Source organism: Schistocerca americana, chromosome 4 (assembly GCF_021461395.2).
Source record: "Schistocerca americana isolate TAMUIC-IGC-003095 chromosome 4, iqSchAmer2.1, whole genome shotgun sequence".
Taxonomy (NCBI): Eukaryota; Metazoa; Arthropoda; class Insecta; order Orthoptera; family Acrididae; genus Schistocerca; species Schistocerca americana.
This window is the reverse complement of record NC_060122.1, coordinates 62951513-62965728: the sequence shown is the minus strand read 5'-3', so window position 1 is coordinate 62965728 and position 14216 is coordinate 62951513. Positions and strand designations below refer to the sequence as shown.

Here is a 14216-nt window from a genome sequence, read left to right as displayed (position 1 = left end):
GTCCCACCACGTAGAAAATTAGGGGAAGCACTAATCTAGACTACCGCCGCCTCAAATACTTACTAGACGTCCTGTAACACTCCGTAAATGCCTAATTGTCATGAAGTCATTTCTCCTGACGTATCCTGTTGCAACAAAACGTAATTCTTGCAGTAACTTTCTCTGTAATGAATGTAACACAGGCAGAGGCGCAACGAGTGTTACGGCGCGCAACTGTTGTCGCTGCTCAAGTAGCAAAGTCAGCTCGCCTCTGAAGTTCACAGAAGGCTCCCTTGAGGAAGTACGTAGCGAACAGCTTTCGATTACAGTCTTCACGCCGTCGCGTCGCCGGCGCCACCTGCAGCGACAGGTGAGCGAAATTGGCTGCCGTAATAGAGGCCCAGAAAGCGACGGCCAGGGTGTGGGGAAACAGCGGCAGGCGCGGCGCGAATTAGCGGGTCGTTAAGCGCCAGAGGCGGCGACAAAGGCGACTCGTGCGGATCGTTTGCAACTCGCCTACCTGCCGTGACGTCACAGCAGAGCTGTGGGCACGGCGTCGCCTGCCTGCCCCATCCGCTGTAGCAAGAAGCGATAGTCGACTCGACCTCACTGGCACTTCTGAATTACTCGCCAACGTGTCAGTAATACTGGAGGATGAGATGTTGGATGAATCACTTTCACTCCTGCATCGGCTGTCTCTCGTGGGCGTGAAGGTACGGTTGAGGAGTCGACGTATCCATGTAAATGTGAAACTGATCTGTACTGGATGACCTTGTAAGTAGGCTGTTTAGGTTTTCTTATTGGTAACGCCACGTAGCGCTCTGTATGAAAATCACTGGCTGTGCTGTGTGCAGTCTGTGGCTGGTTTGCATTGTTGTCTGCCATTGTAGTGTTGGGCAGCTGGATGTGAACAGCGCGTAGAGTTGCGCAGTTGGAGGTGAGCCGCCAGCAGTGGTGGATGTGGGGAGAGAGATGGCGGAGTTTTGAAATTTGTAAGACTGGATGTCATGAACTGCTATATACACTCCTGGAAATGGAAAAAAGAACACATTGACACCGGTGTGTCAGACCCACCATACTTGCTCCGGACACTGCGAGAGGGCTGTACAAGCAATGATCACACGCACGGCACAGCGGACACACCAGGAACCGCGGTGTTGGCCGCCGAATGGCGCTAGCTGCGCAGCATTTGTGCACCGCCGCCGTCAGTGTCAGCCAGTTTGCCGTGGCATACGGAGCTCCATCGCAGTCTTTAACACTGGTAGCATGCCGCGACAGCGTGGACGTGAACTGTATGTGCAGTTGACGGACTTTGAGCGAGGGCGTATAGTGGGCATGCGGGAGGCCGGGTGGACGTACCGCCGAATTGCTCAACACGTGGGGCGTGAGGTCTCCACAGTACATCGATTTTGTCGCCAGTGGTCGGCGGAAGGTGCACGTGCCCCTCGACCTGGGACCGGACCATAGCGACGCACGGATGCATGCCAAGACCGTAGGATCCTACGCAGTGCCGTAGGGGACCGCACCGCCACTTCCCAGCAAATTAGTGACACTGTTGCTCCTGGGGTATCGGCGAGGACCATTCGCAAACATCTCCATGAAGCTGGGCTACGGTCCCGCACACCGTTAGGCCGTCTTCCGCTCACGCCCCAACATCGTGCAGCCCGCCTCCAGTGGTGTCGCGACAGGCGTGAATGGAGGGACGAATGGAGACGTGTCGTCTTCAGCGATGAGAGTCGCTTCTGCCTTGGTGCCAATGATGGTCGTATGCGTGTTTGGCGCCGTGCAGGTGAGCGCCACAATCAGGACTGCATACGACCGAGGCACACAGGGCCAACACCCGGCATCATGGGGAGCGATCTCCTACATTGGCCGTACGCCACTGGTGATCGTCGAGGGGACACTGAATAGTGCACGGTACATCCAAACCGTCATCGAACCCATCGTTCTACCATTCCTAGACCGGCAAGGGAATTTGCTGTTCCAACAGGACAATGCACGTCCGCATGTATCCCGTGCCACCCAACGTGCTCTAGAAGGTGTAAGTCAACTACCCTGGCCAGCAAGATCTCCGGATCTGTCCCCCATTGAGCATGTTTGGGACTAGATGAAGCGTCGTCTCACGCGGACTGCACGTCCAGCACGAACGCTGGTCCAACTGAGGCGCCAGGTGGAAATGGCATGGCAAGCCGTTCCACAGGACTACATCCAGCATCTCTACGATCGTCTCCATGGGAGAATAGTAGCCTGCATTGCTGCGAAAGGTGGATATACACTGTACTAGTGCCGACATTGTGCATGCTCTGTTGCCTGTGTCTATGTGCCTGTGGTTCTGTCGGTGTGATCATGTGATGTATCTGACCCCAGGAATGTGTCAATAAAGTTTCCCCTTCCTGGGACAATGAATTCACGGCTTTCTTATTTCAATTTCCATGAGTGTACATTATGACTTTTGAACACTATTAACGTAAATACATTGTGTTGTGTCTAGACAAGACAGCCTAGACACAATGAGAGGAAGCCGAAAGGCACGTGCTTAAACTCACGCAGGCTGGCGTGAGGTCTGAAACAAGATACGTAATGAATGCTATAAAGAAAAGTACGTAGCTTCTGAAATACTTAACTTTAATCCACAATTGGTGAACATTGGTCTTGTTGATACAGTATTATCATCTCAATATAACTTGGTGATGGCCCCTTGCTAGGTCGTAGCAATTGACTTAGCTGAAGGCTATGCTAACTATCTTCTCGGCAAATGAGAGAGTCTTCGTCAGTGTAGCATCGCTAGCAAAGTCCGCTGTACAACTGGGGCGAGTGCTAGTAAGTCTCTCTAGACCTGCCGTGTGGTGGCGCTCGGTCTGCAATTACTGACAGTGGCGACACGCGGGTCCGACGTATACTAATGGACCGCGGCCAATTTAAAGGCTACCACCTAGCAAGTGTGGTGTCTGGCGGTGAGACCACACATTGTTTGTTCTCTATTAAAATCTTTCATTTGCTAACTATGCCTATCAGTAGTTAGTGCCTTCAGTAGTTTCAATCTATTATTTAGCTGGCAGTAGTGGCGCCCGCTGTATTGCAGTAGTTCGAGTAAAGGAGATTTTTGGTGAGGTAAGTTATTTGTGAAAGGTATAGGTTAATCTTAGTCAGGGCCTTTCTTTTGTAGGGATTATTGAAAGTCAGATTGCGTTGCGCTAAAAATATTGTGTGTCAGTTTAAGCACAGTCACGTATAATTGTTCTAAGGGGACGTTTCAACCTTGCCGACGGAGAGATCTCTCGCAACAGCATTACTTTAATTACATGCTTCGCACAGCGGTTAAATAAATAAACTGACTTAATTATGCACGGGTGGCCCAAAAACATACATGAAACATGAATTCTGTGAGTCACAAAGGTGACATGAATAACAATTCATCAAAGTGCAGAATGAGTAATGGTCGCTATAAAGCCCTACATATCGTAAGAACCTATAGACTTCAAATTAAACATGAAGAGGACAAATGATAAGAGGAATCATACAATGTAAGCTTCCACGGCTGGCACTAGCATTACATAAAACTTTCGGGCTATGAGGCCGTGGTCGATGTACAAAACGTTTTTCCTAAGGTTTCCTCTCCGGCAGCGGGAAACATCTTCAGAGGTAGCCGACTTGCTTGAAAGATAAGCTTGAACATCTACGGTCGACACTCAAGAAGAATGTTCTTCTAACAAGGAGATAGAGCACTTTGCCCTAAGAGGAGAATGAGGACCAATGAGGAACGACGACCGGCCAAGGGAAATGTTTTGCTTCCGTTCGTCAGTACGATTACAGATAGCAGTGGGAAAGAGTTGAGAAAGTACGATACGGGAAATACTTTCAGTCACACCAGGAAGATTTAACAATGTTTAAGATCGGCAAAAGATCTACTACTTCCTTTGGTTAACCGGGCGTATATAAAATCCATTGTAGCTGTGGACTGGTTTACATTGGTACCACAAGAAGAAGTGTTTACGCCCGTCTCGTTGAGATACGGATAAATCTGATGTAGCGGAACATCTTTACCAAAAGATGATCTCGAAATAAAATTCACTGAGACGTTTTTGAGATTCCCGATTCTCGCACAATTTGTCTGCTACTGATGTGCGGATTAGCCGCGACAGCAGCTAGAACACCTACTTGGGCATCATCATTTGTCGCAGGTCGTGGCTGACGTTTCACATGTGGCTGAACACTTCTTGTTTCCTTAAATAACGTAACGATCCGGCGAACGGTCCGGACACTTGGATAATGTCGTCCAGGATACCGAGCAGCATACACAGCACAAAAGCCATACATCAACACGATATCGACCTTTTCCGCAATTGGTAAATGATCCATTTTAACATGGGTAATGTATCACGAAGCAAATACCGTCCACACTGGCAGAATGTTACGTGAGACCACGTACTTATACGTTTGTGACTATTAAGCGCCATCTATCACAAAGCGAAAAAAGTGGTCCAAGTAAAACATCCATATTTCTTTACGTACTACACGAATATTAATAGAGCGGTCTAAGGCGCTGCAGTCATGGACTGTGCGGCTGATCCCGGCGGAGGTTTGAGTTCTCACTCAGGCATGGGTGTGTGTGTTTGTCCTTAGGACTATTTAGGTTAAGTAGTGTGTAAGCATAGGGACTGATGACCTTAGCAGTTAAGTCCCATAAGATTTCACACACATAATATGTAATAAAAAATGGTGGCTTCTATTTCAAAAAATGCAGTTGATATCCGGTTGACCTATGGCAGCGCCATCTAGCGGGCCAACCATTGTACCATCTGGTTTCCCCATTCAAGCTATACGAGTTTCTTTCTTTGTAGTTTTTTCGTTTGATGCTTATATCGTGAGATATTTGGCCCAATCACTATCAATAGACCACCCGGTATAATAGGCGCTCCCTCGATTCCGGTTGCAGTTAGCCATTTTACCTCTGAAGATGTCTCCAGCAATCGTAGAGGAAACGTTCGGAGAAAGTCTTATACATTGACCACGGCCTAATAGCCCGAAAGTTTTAAGTGATGATGAGATGAATGTTACATTAGTGAAATAGTAAAACTGGTTACAACTCAATTAAAACACAATCAGTTTGGTAACGATGACACGATGATTCTGAGGTGAATACGCTAAAGTCAACACAATATTTGGGGAAACACCTAATTTCATGGAAGTTACACAATGATTGCCAGTTATTAATACAGAATGCAGGAACTAAATAAAGAAAGAATCACACATGCGCTTACTATTTATAGGAGATGCACATTGAGTGTGCGATAGCTAATAAGCGTAGTTGAGTTTAGAATGTGAAGGTTCTAATGTTAATCTGAAATCTTCGTGTGGCTCTTACAAGTCAGTTTGTGAAAGCAGTTGTGGCTTAGCGTTACCGGTGCCCGCAAGTAGCTGCTATAGTCATTCTTAAGTCTACTGTAAGTCATTTGCAGGAAATGTATTCTTAGTTGCGAAGATGAACCGCATTCGGCTGTGTATTAGAACCACGACACCGAAAATTTGTGCCGGACGGGACTGAAACCCGAATTCCCCAATTGAAGTGAGCGGTCGCTCGACAATTTTTTAAAATTTTTCTCGCTGGTATTCGAACCCAGGTGTCCTGCTCATTTCTTTTTTCAGGAAGAAGAGCTTGGAAGGGAAGGCGGGAAGGTTAGAGTGGGCAGAGGTCGTAGCCCGAGGCCTGGCCGAGTTGTCAAGGAACAGCAGTAGTGGGAGAAATCGGTAATGAAACCTTTTTTTTATTTTTTTATTTTATTATGCTTTTATCACGTCTATAATACGTGCAACGAGCGCCGCATCCTGCACTACGTAACCAAATCGAATTATTTCGGGACTTTCTTACGCGAAAGCGATATATACGGGAAACGGAAAATGTGCTTCGTAGAACGATGCAGGAGGATGCACCGCTGCTCTAATTACTCTTGATCGTCCAGGTACGTCTTCACCTACGTAGTAGGTTATTCCACCACTGACAGCGGAGCACACGCGTGGTCTAGGGATTGGCATCTGTAATAAAAAAACTGAATGGAAGGATCAACAAACGAACTTGAACGGATGTCATGTGACGTCCGCAACGACCAAACACAACGATCAACAAAGAACAAAAAATAAATAAATAAAAAATAAAAAGGGCTAGCGTCTTTGATGAAAAATCAAAACGTCCTCGGTGCGGATTCGAATCGCGTCACTGCTTAAATTTTAATTATTAATCAGCATTGGCGGCCGAAGATTTCCAGCATAAGAAATCACCCTCATTGTGCCAAAGGCCTTGTAAGAGGAGCGGACAGAGGTTTAGGGCACTCTTTTGTCCTAGGGGTAGGAAACTCCCCATAAAGGCGGAAGAGTCAGCATGAGACTGCAGAAGGCTATGGAAACCACTGCATTAAAAATAGGTAACATGTATCCACAGGACATATGGCCTGTAATTGAAAAGTGTCATGATGATCTCTCCATTGGCAAAAGATTCCGGAATAATCTACTATTCATAGTTCCTAGAGGGGACTGCCAAATGGGAAGTGGCTATGAGAAAAAGACTGAATAATCAACGTTCTACGAGGCGGGGCGTGGAATATCAGAAGCATGAATGTGATATGGAAACTAGAAAATCTGAAAAGGTAAATGTTAAAGCTCAATGTAGACGTAGTAGGGGTCAATGAAGTGAAATGAAAAGAAGAGGAGGATTTCTGGTTAGATGAGTGTAGGGTAATATCAACAGCAGCAAAAAACGGTGTAACAGAAGTAGGATTCGTTATGAACAGGAATATAGGGCAAAGATTGTGTTACTGTGAACAGTTCAGTGACAGGGTTGTTCGTACCAGAATCGACAGCAAACCAACACCGACAACGATGGCCCAGGAACACATGCCGACGTCGCAAGCTGAAGATGAAGAGATAGAGAAAGTATACGAGAATATTGAAAGGGTGGCACAGTACATAAAGGAAGATCAAAATCGAATATTCGTGGGGGACTGCAATGCAGTTGTAGGAGAAGGAGGAGAAGAAAAGGTTACAGGAGAATATGGGCCTTGGGCAAGGAATAAGAGAGGGGAAATTAAGTTCTATAATAAATTTCATCTAGTAACAGCGAATACTCTATTCAAGAATCACAAGAGGAGGAGGTATACTTGGAAAAGCAGTGATGAAGAGTAGGCTGAAATTTACGACATGAATCAGGAAGAATCTACACGCAAAGAAGTGGGATGACATCTCTAAAATGCGTTATCACAGAAGCTGGAAAACAAAACATAGGTACAAAGACGGTAAATGTGAAGAAACCATGGGGAACAGAAATATTACTTCAGATGATCGATGAAAGGAGGACGTACAAATATGTTCCTGCAAACTCAGGAATACAGATACAAATTGCTGAGGATTAAAATAAATAGGAAGTGAAAGGAAACTAAGACATAATGGCTCCATGAAGAATGTGAAGAAATCGAAAAAGAAATGACTGTCGGAAGTACAGTTGTAAGTAGCGTGGATAAAAGGACGCTATGTGCAAGAAGCATGAAGCGCCCTTTGAATGTATCCTGATAGCTAAAAGAGCCACGCGCACTTAGAATAAGAAAATGCTACTTGACACTGAAATCAATATAAAAGATAGGGTCGCCACCAACTCTAGCCACACGACAAAGAAGAAGTAGCACTGAGTCGGAAAATTACTTAATTTATTAATAAGAAAAACTCACAACAGAACATTCATTGTAAAGTCATTGATAGAGAATGGGATGTAGTTATTAATATGATCCAGGCATTCTTCCCGTGAATCAAATATTGAGTAAAGTAAATAGGTCGTGAACACCATGCGTAAGTGCAGCCTGCAGCAAGATTCGTGAAAACACGATCTATTCCAGAGCATTTGTTTCAGATAAAAAAAGGGACACTAATCACTACACCTGTGCACATGGAAACGCTATAGGTGGGCCAACAAGGAAAACTACAAGGTAAATGGCGAAGGTAACGGCGACGTAACATCGGTACACAAGATAAGATTGAAGGCAAAATTTTTATTACTTAAAACATTGATGTAGTGCATCTATAGACTGCTGTTGCATGCTAACTATGTACAATTGCTTGTGAAATACTATACGTTTCATAACAGACTCGCTTGCCCACTCGGTCCGCGGAGACAATTTCTATGGACCGTGGCCCAATTTTAATCACATGAGACAAAGAAAATTCACAAATACACAAAAATTACCAAGATCCGGAAAAGATTAGAAGCATACACACACAGTTGTAGGCACATAAACATTCACACTGAACCGAGGGCACTTCAACATATGCAACTCCTTTGTGCTGTGTTCCTCTCACGGATCAAAGTCAAGACTGCATTGGGAATCAAACTGAAAGTCTACAAAAGCCTTGCATTCCCTGCTGCAACCCAGCAAGTAAATCTTTATAAGACGAAATTCGAGACCAAAAGCTAAAAGCTCCCCTCTCTATGTGACAACGCGCCACGCGGTCAGTCCAACTCACCCTTCTTCAACTGGAGCACAGCTGTGTACGCTTCCCGTACCGGCGGCAGACTGCCTCCCGCTTCTCCAGCCTCTTCCACGCTCTGCGTGGACCGGAAAACCCCAGGACGCCATTTCCGCCACCAACCTAACGCAGGTGGATTTCTCACAAGTAGCGGAAACCTCTTTGCCGACTTGACCACTACGAGAGTTGGCAATGAAAGGTGGCTACAGGACCCTTTCACAGTCTCAGCATAGAGGAAAGCCAAAACAACCTTCGGTGACATTAAAACAAGGGTAGTAACATTAAGAGACCAACGGAAATTCCACTATTAAATGCAGGGATGAGAACGGATAGGTGAGAAGAATACGTTGAAAGCCTCTATGAGGGGTAATATGTGTCTGACGTGATACAAGAAAAAACTGGAAAAAAGAGGGGGCGATTTAGAACCGATAGGGGATCTAGTATCAGAATCAGAATTTAAAAGAGCGTTGGGGAAATTGAGATCAAATAAAGCAAAAGGGATAGATAATATTCCATCATGATTTCTAAAATCATTGGGAGAAGTGGGAATAAAACGACTATTCACGTTGGTGCCTAGAATGTATGAGTCTCGCGACATGCCTCCTGACTTTCGGAAAAATATCATCCACACAATTCCGAAGACAGCAAGAGCTGACAAGTGAGAGAAACATCACAGAATCAGTTTAACAAAAATGGTTCAAATGGCTCTGAGCACTATGGGACTTAACAGCTGTGGTCATCAGTCCCCTAGAACTTAGAACTACTTAAACCTAACTAACCTAAGGACATCACACACATCCATGCCCGAGGCAGGATTCGAACCTGCGACCGTAGCAGTCGCGCGGTTCCGGACTGCGCGCCTAGAACCGCGAGACCACCGCGGCCGGCAATCAGTTTAACAGGTCACGCATAAAAGTTTCTGGCAACAATAATAGAATGAAGGAAAAGAAAATTGAGAATGTGTTAAATGACGATCAGTTTGGCTTTAGCAAAGTTATTCGCACGAGAGAGGCAATTCTGACTATGCGGCTGGTAACGGAAGCAAGACAAAAGAAAAATCAAGACATGTTAACAGAATTTTTCGACCTGGGAAAAGCGTTCGATAAAGTAAAATGGTGCAAGATGTTCGAAATTCTGAGAAAAATAGGGGTAAGCTATAGGGAGAGTCGGGTACACCAGCCAAAAGGGAATAATAGGAGTGGATGACCAAGAACGAAGTGCTCGGATTAAAAAGAGTGTGAGACAGTGATGTAGTCCTTCGCTCCTACTGTTCAATCTGTACATCGAGGAAGCAGTGATGGAAACAAATGTTCAACTGTGGAATTAAAATTCAAGGTGAAAGGATATCAATGATATGATTCGCTGATGAGCTTACTATCCTGAATGAAAGTGAAGATGTGTTACAGGATCCGCTGAATGGAATGAACAGTCTAATGAGTACAGAATATGGATTGAGAGTAAATGGAAGAAAGACGAAAGTAATGGGAAGTAGCTGAAATGAGAACAGCGAGAAACTTAACATCAGGATTGATGGTCACAAAGTAGATGAATTTAAGGAATTCTGCTACCTAGGCATAAGATAACCAATGACGGATGGAGCAAGGATGACATCAAAAACAGGCTAGCACTGGAAAAAGGACATTATTGACCATAAGAGGTCTCCTAGTATCAAACATAAGCACTACTTTCAGGAAGAAATTTCTGAGAATGTATGTTTGGACCACAGCGTTGTGCCGTAGTGAAACATGGCCTGTGGGAAAACCGGAAAAGGAGGGAATCGAAGCGTTTGCGATGTGGTGCTACCGAAGAATGTTGGTCTGACATGGGAAGGAATGAGGCGATTCTCCTGAGAATCGACGAGGAAAGGAATACATGGAAAAGGCTGCTAAGACATCACAGCATAGTTTCAAACACACTAGAAGGAGCCGTAGAGGGCCAAAAATGCTGATTCGTTTCTGTGATAGGTGTTCAACTTCGTTGAGAGAAACTGAGTTCGATAACGCCTTGGTGCCTAGTTCTGGGATGCCAGGTTCTGTATATTTGTACAAATACCTATGATGAGTTGCTAATGTTGATGCCTCATTAACTACACAACCAAATGACGTTTACATGAAGTCATGCTTCGCACATTCGTACGCGTGGTTACGTCTATTTCATTCCACATGCTTCGTCAATCGACAAGAAGCAGTACATCCATTTCCTAAATAACTGTTGTCTTGATGATTTCTGATGTTACCACTTCATATAATTATAAAATGTCAAATACACATGTATACTTCACTACACACATTTTATTAAATTGACAGATGAATACGCAACTTGCACTTCTGCTTTTATCGTTAGAGATTACATTTTAGCTACCGCAATTTTGTTTCATTTTACAGTATATCACGTATTTTGACGCACATTTTATTATTGCCACTTTTTATAATTGTAAAAGTCAAATAAACATTTATGCTTCATTAGACGTGGTTTATTAAACTAACACATGATCATGTAACCTGCACTTCTGCACATAATGTTACAGATTACATTTTATCTCACGAAACTTCATTCTCATTTTACGATGTGTGACGTGTTTTGACGCACGACTTAAGCTTAACGTTGTTACTGGTAATGGGATGCCCTCATATACGATGGCGAAGCATTTCCTGTTTATTTTGGTTTCCATCAAGCTATCACTGATTCCATAACACCGCGGATCGACTACAGTATTTACTCATTCAGATTTCGTCTCCAAGTTAAGCATTTGGCGTTGTGTTAGCGCGTAGCTATTGCAACCTTATACAGGGGACTGGGCACACTGAAGTGCCGTGTACTACCGGATATTTCTCCGTTTCGATTCCATATCGTAAATAAAAATTCCTGTAATTGTATAATTCTTATAACGTCTCTCAGTAACGTTTTTTCCTATTACACATATGATCAAAACACTATAGTGCAGTATTATTATTGTGAAATACTCTATAGCCATTGGCTGTAGACGACTTTATGCGGCAGACCGTGGGAGGAGCCTCCACTACTAAACTGCAGCCGCCCATGTGACGGCCAGCAACGTCCGCTGGCTCCACGTAGCAGCCTGCTCCTCGCTACCTTCTCGTCATCACTTAAATCAGTTTATACTGAAGTCTTGTCCCATGAAACTTTTTATTACTATTTCTAAAGACTATTAACGCTCCGATGATGATTGTACCACAACCGACGCCGGTCACCTAATACATACACTACTGGCCATTAAAATGCTACACCACGAAAATGACGTGCTATAGACTCGAAATTTAACCGACAGGAAGAAGATGCTGTGATATGCAAATGATTACCTTTTCAGAGCATTCACACGAGGTTGGCGCCGGTGGTGACACCTACAACGTGCTGACATGAGGAAACTTTCCAAGCGATTTCTCATACACGAACAGCAGTTGACCGGCATTGCCTGGTGAAAAATAGTTGTGATCCCTCGTGTAAGGAGAAGGAATGCGTACCATCACGTTTCCGACTTTGATAAAGTTCGGATTGTAGTCAATCGCGATTGCGGTTCATCGTATCGCGACATTGCTGCTTGCGTTGGTTGAGATCCAATGACTGTTAGCAGAATATGGAATCGGTGGGTTCAGGAGGGTAATACGGAACGCCGTGCTGGACCCCAACGGCCTCGTATCACTAGCAGTCGAGATGACAGGCATCTTATCCGCATGCCTGTAACGGATCGTGCAACCACGTCTCGATCCCTGAGTCAACAGATGGGGACGTTAGCAAGACAACAACCATCTGCCCGAAGAGTTCGATTACGTTTGCAGCAGGATGGACTATCAGCTCGATCAGCTCAGAGAGCATGCCTGCGGTTACCCTTGATACTGCATCAGAGACAGGACCGCCTGCGGTGGTGTACTCAACGACGAACCTGGGTGCACGAATGGCAAAACGTCATTTTTTTGGATGAATCTGGGTTGTGTTTACAGCATCATGATGGTCGCATCCGTGTTTGGCGACATCGCGGTGAACGCACATTGGAAACGTGTATTCGTCATCGCCCGGCATGATGGCATGGGGTGCCATTGGTTACACGTCTCGGTTACCTCTTGCTTTCAATGACGGCACTTTGAACAGTGGAAGTTACATTTCAGATGTGTTACGAAACGTGGCTCTACCCTTCGTTCGATCCCTGCGAAACCCTACATTTCAGCAGGATAATGCACGACCGCATGTTGCAAGTCCTGCACGGGCGTTTCTGGATACAGAAAATGTTTAACAGCTGCCCTGGCCAGCACATTCTCCAGATCTCTCACCAATTGAAAACGTCTGGTCAATGGTAGCCGAGCAACTGGCTCGTCACAATACGCCAGTCACTACTCTTGATACCTGTACACGCCTTTCGAGCTCTGTTTGACTCAATGCCCAGGCGTATCAAGGCCGTTATTACGGCCAGAGGTGGTTGTTCTGGGTACTGATTTCTCAGGATCTATGCACCCAAATTGCGTGAAAATGCAATCACATGTCTGTTCTAGTATAATATATTTGTCCAATGAATACCCTTTTATCATCTGAATTTCTTCTTGGTGTAGCAATTTTAATAGCCAGTAGTGTATTTTATATTTTATGTCATCATAGCCTCTTTTTATTTAAAATCTTTACAATATTGATAGCAACTGAAGACTGACAACTGAACAGTATTAAAGATGTACGTATAACAGTAGAGCGTTTCACAGATCCTCCCTCAGGAAACCATATTCTGAAGAAATTTTGCACATATAGCGTCCCAGTAAGAACACACATAAATTTACGAAGTTTACACAGAAACAGCAACTCGGAAATTCCGTGCACACACAAAAAAATCACTTTGCAGATGAAACTATAGTGTATTTTCTCTTGGCAGCTCTCCTCTTTTCAATAAAGAGGAAAAAAAATGTCGCTTCGTTACTGTAACAAATGTCACCACCAAAGGTGCGAGGGTCCACCCCAGGGCAAGGCGAGGACATAAAACCGAGTTATCCGAGACCACTCGAAGGCGTCCCCTTACAGCTGGAGATAAAGTGGCTGTCCGGCGGTGCTGGATGTCTGCCTGAGGGAAAAACCCTGCCCGGAGGGGCATCCCCTTCGGCTCTCGGTGGCGCCTCTGCAGACACCCCCTCCCCTCCCCGCCACTCCTCTCCTGTAGTCTGCCCGACGCGCCGGGAAAGAATAAACACAGCCCTCCCTCCGTCCCTTCCGCAGGCCGGACGCTTCCTCTGGCGCCTGCCCTATGGTATACGCGCGGTGTTGGCGGGGGTTCTGGCGCCAGCCGCGGCGACGCGGCATCCACTACTGGCAACGGCCAATAACATCGGAAAATCAGCGCCCGGACACGATCGCCATGAAACGATGCGGGCAGCTGATACGGGACACGGCCGAATACACCGTTGCCACTTCCTGCTTCTTGCCTGCCTCACCAGTCACGGCCTTTGATCATTAAACAACAGGACACTCAAATGGTGTAGCAGCTTTTGTACATACCGTTACAGGAGGAACAGTAAATATTTTAGGAGGTGGTAGTACAGCCCAGTTCGAGTGAAACGTTAGATGAGGGATAGTCTAACACTTGCCACAATGGGACTATGGAACGGTTCATTCAACAGCATTCAACGCACGCATTGAGACATTGGTGCCAATACGAGAGTTGACGATCATTTCCTGTTCACAGAAAGCGGTTGCTCCCTGAGGGATCCACAACCGCACCCACTTCCTTGCTCGGT

General features: G+C 45.4%; 1 pseudogene; it reads right to left on the bottom strand.

Annotated features, from left to right (window-relative positions):
* Window positions 1-226: 226 nt before the first annotated feature.
* The window catches only part of LOC124613259, a 133948-nt pseudogene continuing 119958 nt past the window's right edge, over window positions 227-14216 (bottom strand).